Here is a 15,101-nt window from a genome sequence, read left to right on the forward strand (position 1 = left end):
AACAATTTAGTCTTTCTTATCATTTGGGCGTCTGCTCTCTGGATGTGAGTAAACAATGTGAATGTTTATCACTAAACTTAATTACAGTACACAATAGCTGAGGCTAGCAACCTTGTCTTTAGAAAATAGCTTCTTAAAGCTGAACAAAGTTAACTCTTTCAGTACTGACAGAAGGGTCTGTAACATAGGGTAAGAGCACATGAGTATGGTGAGAGCACATGAGTATGGTAAGAGCACATGAGTATGGTGAGAGCGCATGAGTATGGTGAGAGCGCATGAGTATGGTGAGAGCACATGAGTATGGTAAGAGCGCATGAGTATGGTGAGAGCACATGAGTAGGGTAAGAGCACATGAGTATGGTAAGAGCGCATGAGTATGGTGAGAGCGCATGAGTATGGTGAGAGCACATGAGTATAGTAAGAGCACATGAGTATAGTAAGAGCACATGAGTATGGTGAGAGCACATGAGTATGGTAAGAGCACATGAGTATGGTGAGAGCACATGAGTATGGTGAGAGCACATGAGTATGGTAAGAGCGCATGAGTATGGTGAGAGCGCATGAGTATGGTGAGAGCACATGAGTAGGGTAAGAGCACATGAGTATGGTAAGAGCGCATGAGTATGGTGAGAGTGCATGAGTATGGTGAGAGCACATGAGTATAGTAAGAGCACATGAGTATAGTAAGAGCACATGAGTATGGTGAGAGCACATGAGTATGGTAAGAGTGCATGTGTATGGTAAGAGCGCATGAGTATGGTGAGAGTGCATGAGTATGGTGAGAGCACATGAGTATAGTAAGAGCACATAAGTATTGTGAGAGCACATGAGTATGGTAAGAGTGCATGAGTATGGTAAGAACACATGAGTAGGGTAAGAGCACATGAGTATGGTGAGAGCACATGAGTATGGTGAGAGCACATGAGTATAATGAGAGTGCATGAGTATGGTAAGAACACATGGGTATGGTAAGAGTGCATGAGTAGGCTAAGAGCACATGAGTAGGGTAAGAGCACATGAGTATGGTGAGAGCACATGAGTATGGTGAGAGCACATGAGTATAATGAGAGTGCATGAGTATGGTAAGAACACATGGGTATGGTAAGAGTGCATGAGTAGGGTAAGAGCTCATGAGTAGGGTAAGAATGCATGAGTATGGTGAGAGCACATGGGTATAGTGAGAGCACATGAGTAGGGTAAGAGCGCATCAGTATAATGAGAGCACATGAGTATAGTGAAAGCACATGAGTATAGTAAGAGCACATTAGTATGGTGAGAGCACATGAGTATTGTTAGAGCACATTAGTATGGTGAGAGCACATGGGTATAGTAAGAGCACATGAGTAGGGTAATAGTGCATAAATATGGGGAGAGCACATGAGTATGGTTTGAGTGCATGAGTATGGTGAGAGCACATGAGAAGGGTAGGAGCACATGAGTATGGTAAGAGCACATGAGTAGGGTAAAAGCGCATGAGTATGTTGAGAGCACATGAGTAGGGTAAGAGCGCATGAGTAGGGTAAGAGCACATGAGTATAGTAAGAGCACATAAGTAGGGTAGAGCGCATGAGTATGGCAAGAGCTCATGAGTATGGTAAGAGCGCATGAGTATGGTGAGAGCACATGAGTAGGGTAAGAGCTCATGAGTATGGTGAGAGCACATGAGTAGGGTAAGAGCACATGAGTATGGTGAGAGCACATGAATAGGGTAAGAGCACATGAGTATGGTGAGAGCACATGAGTAGGGTAAGAGCACATGAGTATGGTGAGAGCACATTAGTATGGTGAGAGCACATGAGTATAATGAGAGCACATGAGTATGGTAAGAGTGCATGAGTAGGGTAAGAGCACATGAGTAGGGTAAGAGCACATTAGTATGGTGAGAGCACATGAGTATGGTAAGAGCACATGAGTATGGTGAGAGCACATGAGTAGGGTGAGAGCACATGAGTATAATGAGAGCACATGAGTATGGTGAGAGCACATGAGTAGGGTAAGAGCGCATGAGTAGGGTAAGAGCGCATGAGTATGGTGAGAGCACATGAGTAGGGTAAGAGCACATGAGTATGGTAAGAGCACATGAGTATGGTAAGAGCACATGAGTAGCGTAAGAGTGCATGAGTATGGTGAGAGCACATGAGTATGGTAAGAGCACATGAGTATGGAAGAGCGCATGAGTATGGTGAGAGCGCATGAGTATGGTGAGAGCACATGAGTATGGTAAGAGCGCATGAGTATGGTGAGAGCGAATGAGTATGGTGAGAGCACATGAGTATGGTACGAGCGCATAAGTATGGTGAGAGCGCATGAGTATGGTGAGAGCACATGAGTAGGGTAAGAGCGCATGAGTATGGTGAGAGCACATGAGTATAATGAGAGCACATGAGTATGGTAAGAGCGCATGAGTATGGTGAGAGCACATGAGTATAATGAGACCACATGAGTATGGTGAGAGCACACGAGTATAATGAGAGCACATGAGTATGGTAAGAGTGCATGAGTATGTTAAGAACACATGAGTATGGTAAGAGCGCATGAGTAGGGTAAGAGCACCTGAGTAGGGTAAGAGCACATGAGTATGGTGAGAGCACATTAGTATGGTGAGAGCACATGAGTATAATGAGAGCACATGAGTATGGTGAGAGCACATGAGTATGGTAAGAGCACATGAGTATGGTGAGAGCACATGAGTAGGGTGAGAGCACATGAGTATAATGAGAGCACATGAGTATGGTGAGAGCACATGAGTAGGGTAAGAGCGCATGAGTAGGGTAAGAGCGTATGAGTATGGTGAGAGCACATGAGTAGGGTAAGAGCACATGAGTATGGTAAGAGCACATGAGTATGGTGAGAGCACATGAGTAGGGTGAGAGCACATGAGTATAATGAGAGCACATGAGTATGGTGAGAGCACATGAGTAAGGTAAGAGCGCATGAGTAGGGTAAGAGCGTATGAGTATGGTGAGAGCACATGAGTAGGGTAAGAGCACATGAGTATGGTAAGAGCACATGAGTATGGTGAGAGCACATGAGTAGGGTTAGAGCACATGAGTATAACGAGAGCACATGAGTAAGGTAAGAGCGCATGAGTAGGGTAAGAGCGTATGAGTATGGTGAGAGCACATGAGTAGGGTAAGAGCACATGAGTATGGTAAGAGCACATGAGTATGGTGAGAGCACATGAGTAGGGTTAGAGCACATGAGTATAATGAGAGCACATGAGTATGGTGAGAGCACATGAGTAGGGTAAGAGCGTATGAGTATGATGAGAGCACATGAGTAGGGTAAGAGCGTATGAGTAGGGTAAGAGCGTATGAGTATGGTGAGTGCACATGAGTAGGGTAAGAGCACATGAGTATGGTGAGAGCACATGAGTAGGGTGAGAGCACATGAGTATGGTGAGAGCACATGAGTAGAATAAGAGCACATGAGTAGGGTAAGAGCACATGAGTAGGGTAAGAACACATGAGTATGGTAAGAGCACATGAGTAGGGTAAGAACACATGAGTATGGTAAGAACACAGGAGTAGGGTGAGAGCACATGAGTAGGGTGAGAGCGCATGAGTAGGGTAAGAGCGTATGAGTATGGTGAGAGCACATGAGTAGGGTAAGAGCAGATGAGTATGGTAAGAGCACATGAGTATGGTGAGAGCACATGAGTAGGGTGAGAGCACATGAGTATAATGAGAGCACATGAGTATGGTGAGAGCACATGAGTAGGGTAAGAGCGCATGAGTAGGGTAAGAGCCTATGAGTATGATGAGGGCACATGAGTAGGGTAAGAGCGTATGAGTATGGTGAGAGCACATGAGTAGGGTAAGAGCACATGAGTATGGTGAGAGCACATGAGTAGGGTGAGAGCACATGAGTATGGTGAGAGCACATGAGTAGAATAAGAGCACATGAGTAGGGTAAGAGCACATGAGTAGGGTAAGAACACATGAGTATGGTAAGAGCACATGAGTAGGGTAAGAACACATGAGTATGGTGAGAACACATGAGTAGGGTGAGAGCACATGAGTAGGGTGAGGGCGCATGAGTAGGGTAAGAGCGTATGAGTATGGTGAGAGCACATGAGTAGGGTAAGAGCGCATGAATAGGGTAAGAGCGTATGAGTATGGTGAGAGCACTTGAGTAGGGTAAGAGCACATGAGTATGGTAAGAGCACATGAGTATGGTGAGAGCACATGAGTAGGGTGAGAGCACATGAGTATAATGAGAGCACATGAGTATGGTGAGAGCACATGAGTAGGGTAAGAGTGCATGAGTAGGGTAAGAGCGTATGAGTATGGTGAGAGCACATGAGTAGGGTAAGAGCGTATGAGTATGGTGAGAGCACATGAGTATGGTAAGAGCACATGAGTATGGTAAGAGCACATGAGTATGGTGAGAGCTCATGAGTAGGGTGAGAGCACATAAGTATAATAAGAGCACATGAGTATGGTGAGAGCACATGAGTAGGGTAAGAGCGCATGAGTAGGGTAAGAGCGTATGAGTATGGTGAGAGCACATGAGTAGGGTAAGAGCATATGAGTATGGTGAGAGCACATTAGTAGGGTAAGAGCGTATGAGTATGGTGAGAGCACATGAGTATGGTAAGAGCGCATGAGTATGGTGAGAGCACATGAGTATGGTGAGAGCACATGAGTAGGGTAAGAGCACATGAGTATGGTGAGAGCACATGAGTAGGGTAAGAGCACATGAGTAGGGTAAGAGCACATGAGAAGGGTAAGAACACATGAGTATGGTAAGAGCTCATGAGTAGGGTAAGAACACATGAGTATGGAAGAACACATGAGTAGGGTGAGAGCACATGAGTATAATGAGAGCACATGAGTATAGTGAAAGCACATGAGTATAGTTAAAGCACATGAGTATAATGAGAGCACATGAGTATAATGAGAGCACATGAATATGGTGAGAGCACATGAGTAGGGTAAGAGCACATGAGTAGGGTAAGAGCACATGAGTATAATGAGAGCACATGAGTATAATGAGAGCACATGAGTATGGTGAGAGCACATGAGTAGGGTAAGAGCACATGAGTACGGTAAGAGCACATGAGTATAATGAGAGCACATGAGTATAATGAGAGCACATGAGTATGGTGAGAGCACATGAGTAGGGTAAGAGCACATGAGTAGGGTAAGAGCACATGAGTAGGGTAAGAACACATGAGTATGGTAAGAGCACATGAGTAGGGTAAGAACACATGAGTATGATAAGAGCACATGAGTAGGGTTAGAACACATGAGTATGGTAAGAACACATGAGTATAGTGAAAGCACATGAGTATAATCAGAGCACATGAGTATAGTGAAAGCGCATGAGTATAGTGAAAGCACATGAGTATAATGAGAGCACATGAGTATAATGAGAGCACATGAGTATGGTGAGAGCACATGAGTATGGTAAGAGCACATGTGTAGGGTGAGAGCACATGAGTAGGGTAAGAGCGCATGAGTATGGTAAGAAAACATGAGTATGGTAAGAGTGTATGAGTATGGTGAGAGCACATGTGTATGGTGAGAGCACATGAGTAGGGTAAGAACACATGTGTATGGTAATAACACATTAGTATGGTAAGAGTGCATGAGTAGGCTAAGAGCGCATGAGTAGGGTAAGAATGCATGAGTATAATAAGAGCACATGATTATAATGAGAGCGCATGAGTTTGGTGAGAGTGCATGAGTTTGGTGAGAGTGTTTGAGTTTGGTGAGAGCACATGTGGTCTAGTTCCACACCTAAAAAAAACCAAAAACGTTTTCAGGCGTAAGCCAATTTCTAGATCGTACTCGATCGGGTTGAATTGAGGTGATCTCTGTCCACGTCCTCAGAGCAGGCGGACAGGTTCTAAAGACCGCTGCTCCATAACTTGTGGTTCTGGTGAGTCTGAAGGCTCTCCAGAAACACGGGGCGTCAAGCTCTATACAGAGTTTGATAGATATGCCCCACAGTATTTATATGTATATAATCTATACACTTTGGTTAATAAAAGCAAATTAAATCCAATGAAGGGTTAAATTGTTTGCCTTTGGGCCTGAGAATCCTCCTTTGTCACAGAATCTCGCCCACTTAAGGTGCAATAGTCCTATTTCTGCTGAGGAGAGCTAAATAATCCCAGAGCAAGTCACAAAGCACTATGTGTTACCGGCAGCCATTATTGGTTGCAGGCAGCCATTTTAGTACCAGGTTTTCATTTAAATAGTTTGCGAGTCATCCTTTTTGTGTAGATGTAAGTGCAGCGGACGATTGCATTAAGAGGAGCCTCCACGCTGGATGACCGTGCCGCCGCCAAAGACCGCTCCTTGAATCAGAACACCGCTCCGCACTTCCTGGAAAAAAGATACAAGATATCCCAGAGCTGGATGAAGATGTTGTTCCCTGGATCAAGACTTTGCGCCGCCTAGAAGAAGATGAATGTCCGGACTTCAGGAACGGTGAGTACATTTTCTGGGGTTAGTGTTTTGGAGTGTTTTTTTTTTTAGATTAGGTATTTTTTTAATGGGCAGCAAAAGAGCTGATTGCCCTTTTAAGTGTAATGCCCCTTTAGGGGCAATGTGTAGATTAGTTTTTTTAGAGTTAGGTCTTTTTTATTTTTGGGGATTGGGTGGGTGGGGGGCCTTACTGTTAGTGGTTAATTTATAGGTTTTTTTAGGTAAAAGAGCTGATTGCTTCAGGGCAATGCCCTACAAAAGGCCCTTTTAAGGGCTATTGGTGTTTTTATTTTGGGGTGTCTTTTTAGTTTTTATAGGGATATTAGAATAAGTTTACATTTTTTTATTTTGGATAAGTTCGTTTATTTTTATGTAATCTTAGATTTTTTTTTTCTTTTCTGTAATCTTAGATTTTGTATTTAAATTTAATCTTAGGTTTTATTTTTTATGTAATGTTAGGATTTTTTTTTTAATTTTAAATAAGGATTTTTAATTTTGGTATTTTGAATTAATTTATTAGTAAAATAGTCTTTTTTTTATTTTATGTAATTGGGGTTAATTTAGGGGGTGTTAGGTTAGGGGGCTTAGTGTTTAGATTAATATTTTGTGAGGGGATGGCAGTTTAGGGTTAATAGGTTAAATAGGTACTTTGCATTGTGGGGGATGGCGGATTAGGGGTAAGTAGATTATAAGGTACTTTGCATTGCAGAGGGTGGCGGAAAGGGGTTAATAGTGTAATTAAATACTTTGCATTGTGGGTGAGTGACGGATTAGGGATATACAGTGTCTCACAAAAGTGTGTACACCCCTCACATTTTTGTAATATTTTATTATATCTTTTCATGTGACAACACTGAAGAAATGACACTTTGCTATAATGTAAAGTACAGCCTGAATAACAGTGTAAATTTGCTGTCCCCTCAAAATAACTCAACACACAGCCATTAATGTCTAAACTGTTGGCAGCAAAAGTGAGTACACCCCTAAGTGGAAATGTCCATATTGGGCCCAATTAGCCATTTTCCCTCTCCGGTGTCATGTGACTCGTTAGTATTACAAGATCTCAGGTGTAAATGGGGAGCAGATGTGTTAAATTTTGTGTTATCGCTCTCATACTCTCTCATACTGGTCACTGGAATTTCAACATTGCACCTCATGGCAAAGAACTCTCTGAGGATCTGAAAAAAAGAATTGTTGCTCTACATAAATATGGCCTAGGTTATAAGAAAATTTCCAAGACCCTGAAACTGAGCTGCAGCACGGTGGGCAAGACCATACAGCGGTTTCACAGAACAGGTTCCAATCAGAACAGGCCTCGCCATGGTCGACGAAAGAAGTTAAGTGCACGTGCTCAGCATCATATCCAGAGGTTGTCTTTGGGAAATAGACGTATGAGTGCTGCCAGCATTGCTGCAGAGGTTGAAGGGGTGGGGGGTCAGTCTGTCAGTGCTCAGACCAAATTGGTCTGTATGGCTGTCGTCCCAGAAGGAAGCCTCTTCTAAAGATGATGCACAAGTTTGCTGAAGACAAGCAGACTAAGGGCATGGATTACTGGAACCATGTCCTGGGGTCCGATGAGACCAGGATAAACTTATTTGGTTCAGATGGTGTCAAGCGTGTGTGGCGGCAACAAGGTGAGGAGTAAAAAGGCAAATGTGTCTTGCCTACAGTCAAGCATGGTGGTGGGAGTGTCATGGGCTGGGCCTGCATGAGTGCTGCTAGCCCTGGGGAGCTACAGTTCATTGAGGGAACCATGAATGACAACATGTACTGTGACATACTGAAGCAGATGATGATCCTCTCCCTTCAGAGACTGGGCCACAGGGCAGTATTCCAACATGATAATGACCCCAAAAACACTTCCAAGATGACCACTGCCTTGCTAAAGAAGCTGACAGTAAAGGTGATGAACTGGCCAAGCATGTCTCTAGACCTAAACCCTATTGAGCGTCTGTGGTGCATCCTCAAATGGAAGGTAGTGGAGCTCAAGGTCTCTAACATCCAGCAGCTCTGTCATGTAATCATGGAGGAGTGGAAGAGGACTCCAGTGGCAACCTGTGAAGCTCTGGTGAACTCCATGCCCAAGAGGGTTAAGGCAGTGCTGGAAAATAATGGTGGCCACACAAAATTTTGACACTTTGGGCACAATTTGGAAATTTCCACTTAGGGGTGTACTCAGTTTTGTTGCCAACGGTTTAGACATTAATGGCTGTGTGTTGAGTTATTTTGAGGGGGACAGCAAATTTACACTGTTATACAGGCTGTACACTCACTACTTTACATTGTAGCAAAGTGTCATTTCTTCAGTGTTGTCACATGCAAAGATATAATAAAATATTTACATATTTACTTTTGTGAGATACTGTATATTTATTTTATTTATACACACACACACATATATATATATCCAGAAATAATAACCTCACACCTGGTTCATCAATTCAGATGTCACCACATTATTGTTACTTTGTGGGTACCTCACATCCACATCAAACATTTTGTTCCTCCACCTGGGACCTTTGTCAAGGATACAGTAATATCATAAACACTCACCTTAAATAACATCCCTAAAAGAACATCACCACACAATGTGCAGCTAAAACCAGAACAGCAGGCACCAACTTCCGGTGATGACATCTCCGCTTACAGAAAAATAAAAACTAAATAAACCCACAAAATCGAAAAAACTAAAAAAAATACCTGAAGTACTTCTAGCGCTATCCACTAGTGCCAAATTCCCAATTGAATAATGTTTAGAGTAATAGAAATACACACAATGATCCGTTGCCATTGAAACACATAAACAAAATATCACAGCCAGCAAAATGTTGCCAAATGCAGCACAGTCATCAAAAAATATAGGAAGTTTATGCCTCCAGTGCACTTCTATACCTGTATATATACACACATTATCTAATATACCACAATCAAATACATTTGTTTAATAATCCAAAAGGTACTTATATCACATAATTGATTATACTGCTGCTATTTGCTATTAATGTTACTACTCTACCTCACCTATCCTACTGAGTAAGATGACCAAGAAATGAAGGATAATACCATGGGTAACATAATCAATTTAAAACAACACGAGCAGCTATGTTATCTCTCATCTAGGAAAGACGAAAGCCAGATCTGTTTGTATAGACCCCAGGGTGCCATCATTTGCAACTTGTAGATCCACTCAATCTCTTTTCTGAGCAAAAGCTTGTTTGCATCCCCTCCTCAAGGGGGTCTTTTAACTTGATCGATAGGCATACAGGGTAAATCTGCCATTTTCTCTTGTACAAAGGGCAATGCGCCTGGATGGTCACTCTTACCCTTTCTCAATGCTTGCCTTATTGTTGATCTATGGTTGACCTTTCTTTCCTTCAGGGGGCATTCTGTTCCCCCCCCCCCCCCCATAGGTTAGCCCACATTGGCATTTAATAATATAGACCACAATTTGAGAAGAGAAGGTCTCTGCTTCATATAAATCCTCTTGCCTGTCCTCGGGTGACCAAAAGAATTACCAACAATCAAGCTGTTACAGGTAATATATCCATCAGAACTATGGCACCCTGGAGTATTGTACCAACTCTTAGTATCATAACTGTGCACACAATCAGTATGCAACAGGAGGTCCTTCAAACTTCTTCCTATCCTATACCCATTAGAGGGCGGGTCTTGAAGACATCTTTTAGGGAGTCATCAGTAGATGAAGTGTCCCAGTATTTATATACCGATTGTTTCAATTGTTGAGTAACCAAGTTGAACTTTGCAGCTCTCTTGGTCATCTTACTCCTAATTTTAACATCCTCAACACATTTCACTAAATAGCCCCTTTGAAGGAATTTACTAGTCATCTCATCCTTTCTCACAGCTAGCTGTCCCTTATCAGAGACTATTCTATTAATCCTTGAAAACTGGCTAATAGGAAACTATCTAACAGTGTCTTGGGGTGGAAGCTAGAAGCCAACAGTAACGAGTTTCTATCAGTGCCATTAACATAGAGGTCCATCTGTAGCCCCCCTCCTTGCTTCACTACCATAACATCCAAATAAGGAATCTGAGAGCAGCTTGCATTCAAAGTAAATCTGATTTTAGAGGGGATCCCATTTAATTTATTGATAAACTCTGTTAATCTGTCCATGGTGTCCATCCACACAAAAAACAGTTCATTAATGTAATGACAATAACCCTGTGTCTGGCAACCAAATTTAGTATCACCCAGAATGTGTTTTGTTAATATTCAAACATAAAAATGTTGGGCAGCTTTAGGGCCACATTTGAACCCATTACTGTACCAACTCGCTGCCTATAATAAGACTTTTCAAATTGAAAGTATTTCGCCTAGTTTACGAGTTTTGCGTTATGAGCTGTGTGGTGCTGCAGTGCAGTTTTTTCTCACAGCTCACTTACCTGCAGCGCAGGTATTACAGGTTTTTACAAACCCGGCGTTAAAAGGCAAGAAGTGAGCGTAGAGCAAAATTGAGCTCCATACCGCACTCCAATACCAGCGCTGCTTAAGTCAGAGGTGAGCTGGTCGTACGTGCCGTGCACGATTTCCCCATAGACATCAATGGGGAGAGCCAGCTGAGAAAAAGTCTAACACTTGACAAAAAGCAGCGTAAAACTCAGTAACGCAACCCCATTGATTCCTATGGGGAAACACATTTTATGTTTACACCAAACACCCTAACATGAACCCCGAGTCTAAACACCCCTAATCTCACACTTATTAACCCCTAAACTGCCGCCCCCGACATCACCAACACCTACATTATATTTATTAACCCCTAATCTGCCTCTCCGGACATCGCCTCCACCTACATCATACTTATTAACCCCTAATCTGCCGCCCCCAACGTCACCGCCACTATATTAAATGTATTAACCCCTAATCTAATTCTAACCCTAACCCTAACACCCCCTAACTTAAATATAATTGAAATAAATCTAAATAAAATTACTATCATTAACTAAATTATTCCTATTTAAAACTAGATACTTACCTATAAAATAAACCCTAAGCTAGCTACAATATACAATATACATATACAATATACATATACATATACATCGTATCTATCTTATGGTTTATTTTTATTTTACATGCAAGTTTGTATTTATTTTAACTAGGTAGAATAGTTACTAAATAGTTATTAACTATTTAATAACTACCTAGCTAAAATAAATACAAATTTACCTGTAAAATAAAACCTAACCTATGTTACAATAACACCTAACACTACACTACAATTAAATCAATTCCCTACCTTAAATACAATTAAATAAATTAAATTAAATTAGCTAAATCACAAAAAACAACTAAATTACAGAAAATAAAAAAAATTACAGATCTTTAAACTAATTACACCTAATCTAAGAGCCCTATCAAAATGAAAAAAGCCCCCCCAAAATAAAAAAAAAACATAGCCTAAACTAAACTACAAATAGCCCTTAAAAGGGCTTTTTGCGGGGCATTTCCCCAAAGAAATCAGCTCTTTTACCTGTAAAAAAATACAAACAACCCCCCCAAGTAAAAAAGTAAAAACACACCACCCACACAACCAACCACCCAAATAAAACCCTAACTAAAAAAACCTAAGCTCCCCATTGAACTGAAAAGGGCATTTGGATGGGAATTGCCCTTAAAAGGGAATTTAGCTCTATTTCAGGCCCAAAGCCCTAACCTAAAAAAAAACCCACCCAATACACCTTTAAAAAAATTCTCTAACACTAACCCCCGAAGATTCACTTACCGGGAGAAGTCTTCATCTAAGCAGCAAGATGTCCTCAAGTAAGCCAACAGAAGTGGTCCTCCAGATGGGCAGAAGTGGTCCTCCAGATGGGCAGAAGTCTTCATCCAGACAGCATCTTCTATCTTCATCCTTCCGACTCCATCTTCAAGACATCCGGCGCGGAGCATACTCTTCAAACGACGACTTCTTCGGAATGAATATCTCTTTAAGTGATGTCATCCAAGATGGCATCCCTTAGATTCCGATTGGCTTATAGAATTCTATTAGCCAATCGGAATTAAGGTAGAAAAAATCCTATTGACTGATGCAATCGGCCAATAGGATTGAGCTCGCATTCTATTGGCTGTTCCAATCAGCCAATAGAACGCAAGCTCAATCCTATTGGCTGATTGGATCATCCAATAGGATTGAAGTTCAATCCTATTGACTGATTGCATCAGCCAATAGGATTTTTTCTACTTTCAAGAGATATTCATTCCGAAGAAGCCGTCATTTGAAGAGGATGCTCCGCGCCGGATGTCTTGAAGATGTAGCAGCTCTGCGTCGGAAGGATGAAGATAGAAGATGCCATCTGGATGAAGACTTCTGCCCATCTGGAGGATCACTTCTGCCCGTCTGGAGGACCACTTCTGCCGGATTCGTTGAGGACCTCTTGCCGCTTGGATGAAGACTTCTAGGATTTTTTAAGGGTGTATTGGGTTTGTTTATTTTTTAGGTTTGGGTTTTGGGCAGCAATAGAGCTAACTGCCCTTTTAAGGGCAATGCCCATCCAAATGCCCTTTTCAGGGCAATGGGGAGCTTAGGCTTTTTTAGTTAGGGTTTTATTTGGGGGGTTGATTGTGTGGGTGGTGGGTTTTACTGTTGGGGGTTTGTTTGCATTTTTTTTTTCAGGTAAAAGAGCTGATTTCTTTGGGGCAATGCACCGCAAAAGGCCCTTTTAAGGGCTATTGGTAGTTTAGTTTAGGTTAGGGTTTTTTTTATTTGGGGGGGGGGGTATTTTGATAGGGCTCTTAGATTAGGTGTAATTAGTTTAAAGATCTGTAATTTGTTTTTATTTTCTGTAATTTAGTGTTTTTTTGTGATTTAGCTAATTGAATTTAATTTATTTAATTGTATTTAATGTAGGGAATTGATTTAATTGTAGTGTAGTGTTAGGTGTTAGTGTAACTTAGGTTAGGTTTTATTTTACAGGTAAATTTGTATTTATTTTAGCTAGGTAGTTATTAAATATTTAATAACTATTTAGTAACTATTCTACCTAGTTAAACTAAATACAAACTTGCCTGTAAAATGAAAATAAACCCTAAGCTAGCTACAATGTAACTATTAGTTATATTGCAGCTAGTTTAGGGTTTATTTTGTAGGTATTTAGTTTTAAATAGGAATAATTTAGTTAATGATAGTAATTTTATTTAGATTTATTTCAATTATATTTAAGTTAGGGGGTGTTAGAGTTAGGGTAAGACTTAGGTTTAAAAGGTTAATAAATTTAGAATAGTGGTGGCGACGTTGGGGGCGGCAGATTAGGGGTTAATAAATTTAGGTAGGTGGCGGCGATGTTGGGGAAGCAGATTAGGAGTTAATAAAAATGGATGCGATGTTCGGAGCGGAAGATTAGGGGTTAATAAGTATAATGTAGGTGGCGGTGATGTTAGGGGTGGCAGATTAGGGGTTAATAATATTTAACTAGTGTTTGCGAGGCGGGAGTGCAGCTTTTTATGGGGTTAATATGTTTATTCTAGTGGTAGCGATGTCCGGAGTGGCAGATTAGGGGTTAAAAATGTTATTTTAGTGTTTGCAATGCGGGAGGGCCTCAGTTTAGGGGTTAATAGGTAGGTTATGGGTGTTAGTGTACTTTTTAGCACTTTAGTTATGAGTTTTATGCTACAGCTTTGTAGTGTAAAACTACTGACTTTAAAATGTGTTAGGAATCTTGTCGGTAGAGGGTGTACCGCTCACTTTTTGGCCTCCCAGGACAAACTCGTAATACCAGCGCTATGGAAGTCCCATAGAAAAAAGGGTTTACGAACTTTATGTAAGTCAGTTTGCGGTAAGGCCAAACAAGTGTGAGGTACACCTATGCCTGCAAGACTCGTAATAGCAGCGGGCGTAAAAAAGCAGCGTTAGCACCTGTTAACGCTGCTTTTTTACCTTAACGCACAATCTAGCCGTTTGTTTGTTAAAACAAAACCTAACAATTCCAATTGATAACCACTACATGGGCCTTTATACTGACTGCTGTTACCAATAATGTTCAACACACTCTCAATGCCTTTTTGTATAGGGATATTAGTATACAGACTAGGTACAAGGTTACTATAATCATCTCAGGTGATATATCTTTAATTCCATGAAGTCTTTGCAAAAAATGGGACGTGACTTTAACTACTGTCTCTCATTCCGATACACAGGGCTGCAAATAAAAATCAATAAATTGTGCTACTAGTTGCATCACCAATCCCCTCTCTCTCTCTCTCTCTCTCTCTCTCTCTCTCTCTCTCTCTCTCTCTCTATATATATATATATATATATATATATATATATATATATATATATAGGGAGTGCAGAATTATTAGGCAAATGAGTATTTTGACCACATCATCCTCTTTATGCATGTTGTCTTACTCCAAGCTGTATAGGCTCGAAAGCCTACTACCAATTAAGCATATTAGGTGATGTGCATCTCTGTAATGAGAAGGGGTGTGGTCTAATGACATCAACACCCTATATCAGGTGTGCATAATTATTAGGCAACTTCCTTTCCTTTGGCAAAATGGGTCAAAAGAAGGACTTGACAGGCTCAGAAAAGTATAAAATAGTGAGATATCTTGCAGAGGGATGCAGCACTCTTAAAATTGCAAAGCTTCTGAAGCGTGATCATCGAACAATCAAGCGTTTCATTCAAAATAGTCAACAG

This window comes from Bombina bombina, chromosome 2 (assembly GCF_027579735.1).
Source record: "Bombina bombina isolate aBomBom1 chromosome 2, aBomBom1.pri, whole genome shotgun sequence".
NCBI lineage: Eukaryota > Metazoa > Chordata > Amphibia > Anura > Bombinatoridae > Bombina > Bombina bombina.